The sequence below is a fragment of the Felis catus genome, chromosome E3, assembly GCF_018350175.1.
Source record: "Felis catus isolate Fca126 chromosome E3, F.catus_Fca126_mat1.0, whole genome shotgun sequence".
Classification (NCBI taxonomy): Eukaryota; Metazoa; Chordata; class Mammalia; order Carnivora; family Felidae; genus Felis; species Felis catus.
In genome coordinates, this window is record NC_058383.1 from 240,128 (window position 1) to 247,451 (window position 7,324).

General features: G+C 42.6%; 1 pseudogene; it reads right to left on the reverse strand.

The window, feature by feature from the left end:
* The window catches only part of LOC109495063, a 51,685-nt pseudogene extending 48,914 nt beyond the window's left edge, over positions 1 to 2,771 (reverse strand).
* Positions 2,772 to 7,324: the final 4,553 nt, after the last annotated feature.

Below are 7,324 nucleotides of genomic sequence, written 5' to 3' on the forward strand. Positions count from 1 at the left end.
AAAGCCCAGCACCACACAGAGATTCAGGGCCACCCCAGGGTCAAAGCTCAACCTGCCATCCCATGCCTGTCCTCACTCTGCTTCCCTCCCTGACAAAGACATCTTCTGTGCAAGGCCACAGAGACCTCTGAGGAGATGGGGATTCCTGGAGTCCTGCAGGGGGCCTGAAAATGTGTTTTCTGAGAGAAACACATTACCTGTGCACATTCATTGGTCTCCAGTATGTTTATCTTAATTCACAGGTAATTCAGCTTTTAAATACAATATGAATTGCAGAGCTATTTTGTCCCATTGTAAAAGGGAGGTAGAAATTCTAAATAAAAGAATGAACAGAAACATGTCTCAATTTCAGGTGTAAAACTCGCATAAGGTAACATGAGACAAAGTACCAATTACAACTGCTCCCGGGACACAAGAGAACCTGCTCATATAAACACAACTGAAGAACTCTGTGAGGGGCGCCTGGGTGGCGCAGTCGGTTAAGCATCCGACTTCAGCCAGGTCACGGTCTCGCGGTCCGTGAGTTCCAGCCCCGCGTCGGGCTCTGGGATGATGGCTCAGAGCCTGGAGCCTGTTTCCGATTCTGTGTCTCCCTCTCTCTCTGCCCCTTCCCCGTTCATGCTCTGTCTCTCTCTGTCCCCCAAAAAATAAATAAACGTTGAAAAAAAATTAAAAAAAAACAAAAACTCTGAGATACTGGCCCTGCAGGTAATCACTGATTCTCTCCCTTCATGACTGCAGTTCCATATACATTTTTGATTACACATGCCGCTTCTAAAAATTCAGAGTATTTCCACGAAGGGGACAACTGGAGAAATTCTCTATTGTATATTTACCAACACAGAAGGACCAGTAATGAATTCTGAAATTTTTCTAAAAACCCTCAGCACTGCACAAAGCACACAATATAATGTTGGAAAGAGTTTTTATCTATTCCAGTCACGAGGCTCATAGCAGACATTCTGAACAAATTCATCGCCTACACTAAAATAGGAAAAAATGAAAATAATAAGGATAATCCCATGTAAAGAAGGTGGGGAAGGAGTCAGATGCTCCAGAAGACTTGGGGTGCAATGAAGTGTCATCCTCTTCAAGTTATTTCCAAAAACACAAAGTGAGAGCCACGTGGTCCTCAGCCTCCATGCACTTGTGGCTTCCAGAGGCTCTAGCTAACATGATGATCTTAAACTGGAGAAGCCTGGAGGCTTGTGAGGATGTAAATCAAGCAGTAAAGACACTAGAGGACATAGAAACCCAGACAAGGCCAGATAAAATTTTCCAGAAATCATTGCAACTGAAACGGGCAACAGAATTTACCTTGTCTTTCTCTGCATCCTTGGTAGAGACACAACTGATATTCCCCATGGGAGCTGCACCACGTCCTAGGTCTCATAAATGATGGAGGTAGATGGAGGTTGATTCTGACCTGCATAGACTATGTGGAAGAAAAAGAAACCATCCGCCACATGTTTCATTATATTCAACTCATTCACACTCTCGGGTCCCTTACCAGGGGCAGAGGGTTTTTCAGGTGTCTCAGGTGACCCTTGAGGACAAGAGGGAGATCTGATCCTGTCTTTTGAGGAAGGTTTACAGGACCCTGGTTTGGGTGTTTTTATAACTAATCAAGCAGCTGTGAACAGCTCAGGTCTCAACTCACTAGAAACTAAGTTAGCGGTGTGTCTCATCCCTCAGAGAGCCCAGCACATGGTCTCTGTACAAGCAACATCCTAGGGAGTGCTGTGTCTGTCACATGTATAAGGCCTCTTTCCTTCTCTATCAGAGACACGTGTTGCCCAGCTCACTATGTGGAAATGACTGCCCATTTCATGCATGTCCTGAGAAACCTGAATCACGTTACAACATCCTCACTCAGGCTGGCCTGTAACCCCTGTGGTGCCGTCACTGCATCTTCTCCAAACACATAACAAGTAAAAGACAAAACGTGTTTTATAAGTCAACTCATACTGGTCATATCATCTTTCCAGATGGTGGAGGTGGAAGGTGAGGTCCCAGAGGACCCCAATTTGGAGAAGGTGGAGGTGGCCTAAAGCCCACAGACAGTGATAAAGGGCAGCCCATGGAGTAGGACATGGAGGGCACTTCTGGGAAAGGAGGAAATGTTCTGGAAACCACGTGGACCTGCAGGACAGAAATTAAACTTTTGAGATGTGTTAGGGTAAAAGGTGAAAAATCCAACACCAATACTAACATACCTGAACCCCAATGAAGCTGGAATGGTACCTGTCTCCTTCCCCTCCATCTGGCTTCAACAGGGCATCATTGGTGCCACTAAACTCCACCCTTCCCACTGGGTCCCACCTAGAGCTTTTAGGAGTTGGAGGAGACAAAGCAGTGCATTGCTGGCAGCATGCATGGTACTAGCTGTGTCTGCAAACGTAGGGAAGGAAGTGGCTAGTCTTAAAGGATCAGAGGGATAACTCCAGACTACTAAAGAAAGTCTGTTCTACACAGTCTTCTATTTCCAGGACTACTCTCCGCCCAGCCCTTCACCACCTCAACAGCTCCATGTTGGCATAGTAAGAGCTGAAATGATGAGGAAGAATTTTGTTTCTGTATCATTCATTTACATCTTTAATCCATTTCTAGTTAATTCTTGGAGTGGTATAACATAAGGTGCTAAGCTTTACACATTACACACGTGAATATCCTTTTTTCCCAGCACCAGTTATTCAAGAGACTACTCTTCTCCGGGGCACCTGGATGGCTCAGTCGGTTAAACGTCCGACTTCGGCTCAGGTCATGATCTCGCGGTCCGTGAGTTTGAGACCCTCATCAGGCTCTGTGCTGACAGCTCAGAGCCTGGAGCCTGTTTCAGATTCTGTGTCTCCCTCTTTCTCTACCCTCCCCTGTTCATGCTGTCTCTCTCTCTGTCTCAAAAATAAATAAACGTTAAAAATTTTTTTTTAAAAAGAGACTACCCTTCTCCACTGTGTATTCTTGACTCCCTTGTCAAATACTAGTTGACTGTGCAATGCAAGGGTTTAGTTTGGCCTCTCAATTTCCATTCCCTTGTCTTGTGTGTGTGCTTATGCCAGTGATATATCTGATTTCTTTGTGTTAGAATGCAGCTTGAAATCAAGAAGTGTGATGCCTCCTGTTTTGTTCTTTCTTGCATTGGCTACTTGGGGTCTTTTTGTGGTTCCAAATACATTTTAGGATATGATTTTCTAATTGCATACAAATTGCATCGGAGTCTTAATAGAGATTGCACTGAATCTCTAGATGGCTTTGGGTAGTATGGACATTGTATCTATATTAATTCCTGCAAAAGATGGACGTGGGATGGCTTTTCACTGACTTGTGTGTTCTCCTGTTTCTTTCATCCAAATTGAATTTCTTCCATTTCTGTACACAGGTGTTATAGTTTTCTGTAGAGAGATCTTTCACTTCCTTGGCTAAATTTATTCCTATAAATTTTATTGTTTTTGATGCTATTGTAAATGGGATTGTTTTCTTTACTTCTTAGATAATTTGGTTAGTGTATAGGAATGCTATAGAATTTGATATGGTGACTTTCTAGTTTGGAACTTTACTGCATTTCTTGATTAGATATTAACAGGTTCTTTTACATTAAACTTTTTATTTCATTCCTTTACCTTATTTTAAAAAATCATGTTATTTGGGAATAGCTGACACACTATGTTACATGTCATCTATATTCATCACGGGAATACTGGCCTATAGTTTTCTGTTCAGGTAGTATCCTTTTCTGGCTCCTACCAGGGTAATTCCAGTATCATGAAATGAGTTTGGTGGTGTTCGTTCCTTTTGAATCAGTGAGACGACTGCTGTTAGTTTCTTCTACAAACGTTTATTCACATTCACCAGTGAATCCACCTGGTCCTGGGCTTTTCTTCCCTGAGAGAATTTCGATTACTGATTCAATTTACTTGCATTGGTTATCTTCTTGTATCGATGCAGTCTTCCTTTAATGGGTCTGTGCAAACCTTCTATTTCTTCCTGATACAGTCTTGGTAGGTTGTGTGTTTCTAAGAATCTATCCATTTCTTCTAGGTAGGCGGTTTGCTGGCATCTAATTTGGCCGTAGTTGCCTCTTTGTCTCCTTTATGTTTCTTTGGTATCAGGTGTAATGTCTACTCTTTTATTTATAATTCTTTTGAATAAGGTCCTCTGTCTTAGCATAGTCTATGTATAGTACTGACAATTTTGTTTCACTCTTCAGAAAACCCACTTTTGATCTTCTTCATATTTTCTATTGATTTCATGATCTCAGTTTCATTGGTTTCTACTCTCATATGGATTACTTTGTCCCTTTTGAGAACATTGGACGTAGACTGTAGTTTTTTTCTAATTCTTTGAAGTTAAAGGTAGGTTATTCATTTGAGTCCCAAATCTATCCTCCACACATGCAAATCTAGTGGTTCATCAGAGAACCTTCAATAGGTCTTTCCTGTCCTATTTCTCATTCTCAGAACTCCAAGAAATAGAACCAAAAAATTTATTTGAAGACACAATAGATGAAATTTCCCTAATGCGGGAAGGAAACAGATCCAGAAGCAGGAGGCACAAAGAACCCCCAATATATTCAACAGAAGCAGATCCACACCAAATCATATAGTAATTAAAATGCAGAATGTCATGATAAAGCAAAATTTTAACAGCAGGAAAACAAAAGATGGCAGTTACCTGCAAGGGAAACCCCATAAGGCTATCACTGGATGTTTTTCAGAAGAAACTTTGAAACCGTAAGTGAGCAGCACGGTATGGTAAAGGTGCCAAATGGAAAACATCTGCAGCCAAAGAGAGTCTATCCAGCACAATGATGGAAGGAGAGATCAAGATGTTCCCAAATAAATACTAAGCGAGTTCATAACCAACAAACCACTCCTGCAAGAAATGTTAAAGGGCACTCTTTAAGTGGAAAAGAAATACCTAAAGTGACAGTATTAAAATGCGAAACACACAAGCAATAAAAATGAGTATATCTATAAAACATCAGCCAAGGTATTCGCGATATGAAAGGTTTTGAAATATGACACTACATATCTACAACACGGGGAGGAGAGGAGTAAAGAACTGGTTCAAACTTAAACAACTATCAACTTAATATAGACTTCTATATGAAGAAGTGGTTAGGTACAAACCTAATAATAACCACAAATCAAACACCACTAATACATATGCAGTGTATAAAGACAAGCAATTTCAACTGTGCTACTAAAGAAACCCAGCAAACCATAAAAAAGAGAAAAAGAAGAAAGTATCAGAAAGATTCAGAAACAACCAACATCAAGTAATAAAAGACAAGTACATGTCTATCAATTACTTTGAATGGAAACAGAATAAATGCTCAAAAAAAAGGCACTGGGTGACAAATAGGGGCACCTGGATGGCTCAATAGTTTGAGATTTCTAATCTTTTTGTTTTTAAAATTTTTTTAACGTTTATTTATTTTTGAGACAGAGAGAGACAGAGCATGAATGGGGGGGAGGGTCAGAGAGAGAGGGAGACACAGAATCGGAAGCAGGCTCCAGGCTCCGAGCTGTCAGCACAGAGCCCGACGCGGGGCTTGAACTCGTGAACCACGAGATCATGACCTGAGCCGAAGTCGGACACTTAACCAACTGAGCCACCCAGGCACCCCGAGATTTCTACTCTTGAATTCGGCTCAGGCTATGATGCCAGGATCATGGAATTGAGCCCCAAGTGGACTCTGCACTGAGCATGGAACCTGCTTAAGATACATCCTCATTCTCATTCTCATTCTCTCTCTTTCTATCTTCCCCCATTCCCCCGCCCTGCCCTCCCATGCCTGTGCTCTCTCTCTCCTCATAATAAAAGGCACTGGGTGATAGAATGAATAAGATACAGGACTCATCAATCTTCTACCTAAAAGAGACTAATTATAGAACTAAAGTCTCAAAAAAAAAAACAGCAGTAGCCATACCTATATCAGACAAAATAGATTTAAAAATAAAACTGCAACAAGAGACAAAGAAGGACACTATAATACTAAAAGGTACAATCCAACAAAAAGATCCAATTGTGAACATAAATGCGCTCAACTTGAGACCATCCAATACACAAATAAGTAAAAACTTAAAGACTTGATAGTCATACAATCATACTAGTGCACTTTAACACACGAACGACATCAATGTAGATATCATTCCATCAGAAAATATACATTTGTATATTTTCCACCAACAGCACACACATGGTTTAGAGAATCGGTGAAGAAATACTCGGCACAGAATGTGGAATATCAACAGGTCATTTCCAAAGCGCGACTGCAGCTGCACGAGAGGATTCCTGAAGCCTACCCAAAGGGTGGCCCATACACGTGTCTCGGCTTGGAACCCAGAGATTAATCCTGACCAGCACCCTCCCTTGTGTACTCCACTCAGCCCTTCAGGGAGAAAATGGCTCTGCTGTGGGGTAATTGCCTGGAGCCTCCTGGGACCTAACCATAACCCTACCCAGAACACTCACCCTACACCTAACACTATCTATCACACTAACTCTACACCAGACCCACATCTGAGCATGTGCACTTACTTCAGCCCTCCAGCGATTTCACAACACTGATGACAGTATAAGCCTGGAGATGTCCCTGGACCGAACCCTAATCCTAGCTAAGGATCTCTCCTCATGGGGACCCAATTCCAAACTCTGACAAGAGCACACACACATGTTTGAGAATCAGTGCAGAATAACTCGGCACGGAACTTGGAAAATCACCATGTCATTTCCAAAGCACAACTGCAGCTACAAGAGAGGATTTCTGAGGACTAACCGAAGAGCGTACCAAAAAGTTGTCTGGCCTTGGAACCCAAAGACTAATCCTGACTGGAACCCTCCCTAGTGTACTCCACTCAGCTCTTCGGGGAGACAACTGCTCTGCTGTGGGTTCAGTGCCTGGAGCTCCTGGGACCTAGCCCTAACCCTAACCGTAACCCTAACCATGACCCTCAACCTACACATAACCCTATCTATCACACTAACCCAGATCCACAGCTGCACATGTGCCCTCACGTCAGCCTTCCATGGATTTCACAACACTGGTGTCACTTCGGCCCTGGCGATATGCCTGGACCGAACTGTAACTCTAGTGAAGACTCTTTACCCATGGGAACCCAATTTAAAAGTCTGACAACAGCACGCACACAGGTTCGGAAATTGGTGCAGAAATACTCGGCATGGAACCGGGAACATCACCATGTAATTTCGAAAGCGCGACCTCAGCTACAAAGCGGATTTCTGAGGCCTACCTGAAGACTGTCTCATACACTTCTCTGGCTTGGACACAAAGAGTATTCCTACCTGGCACCCTCCCTAG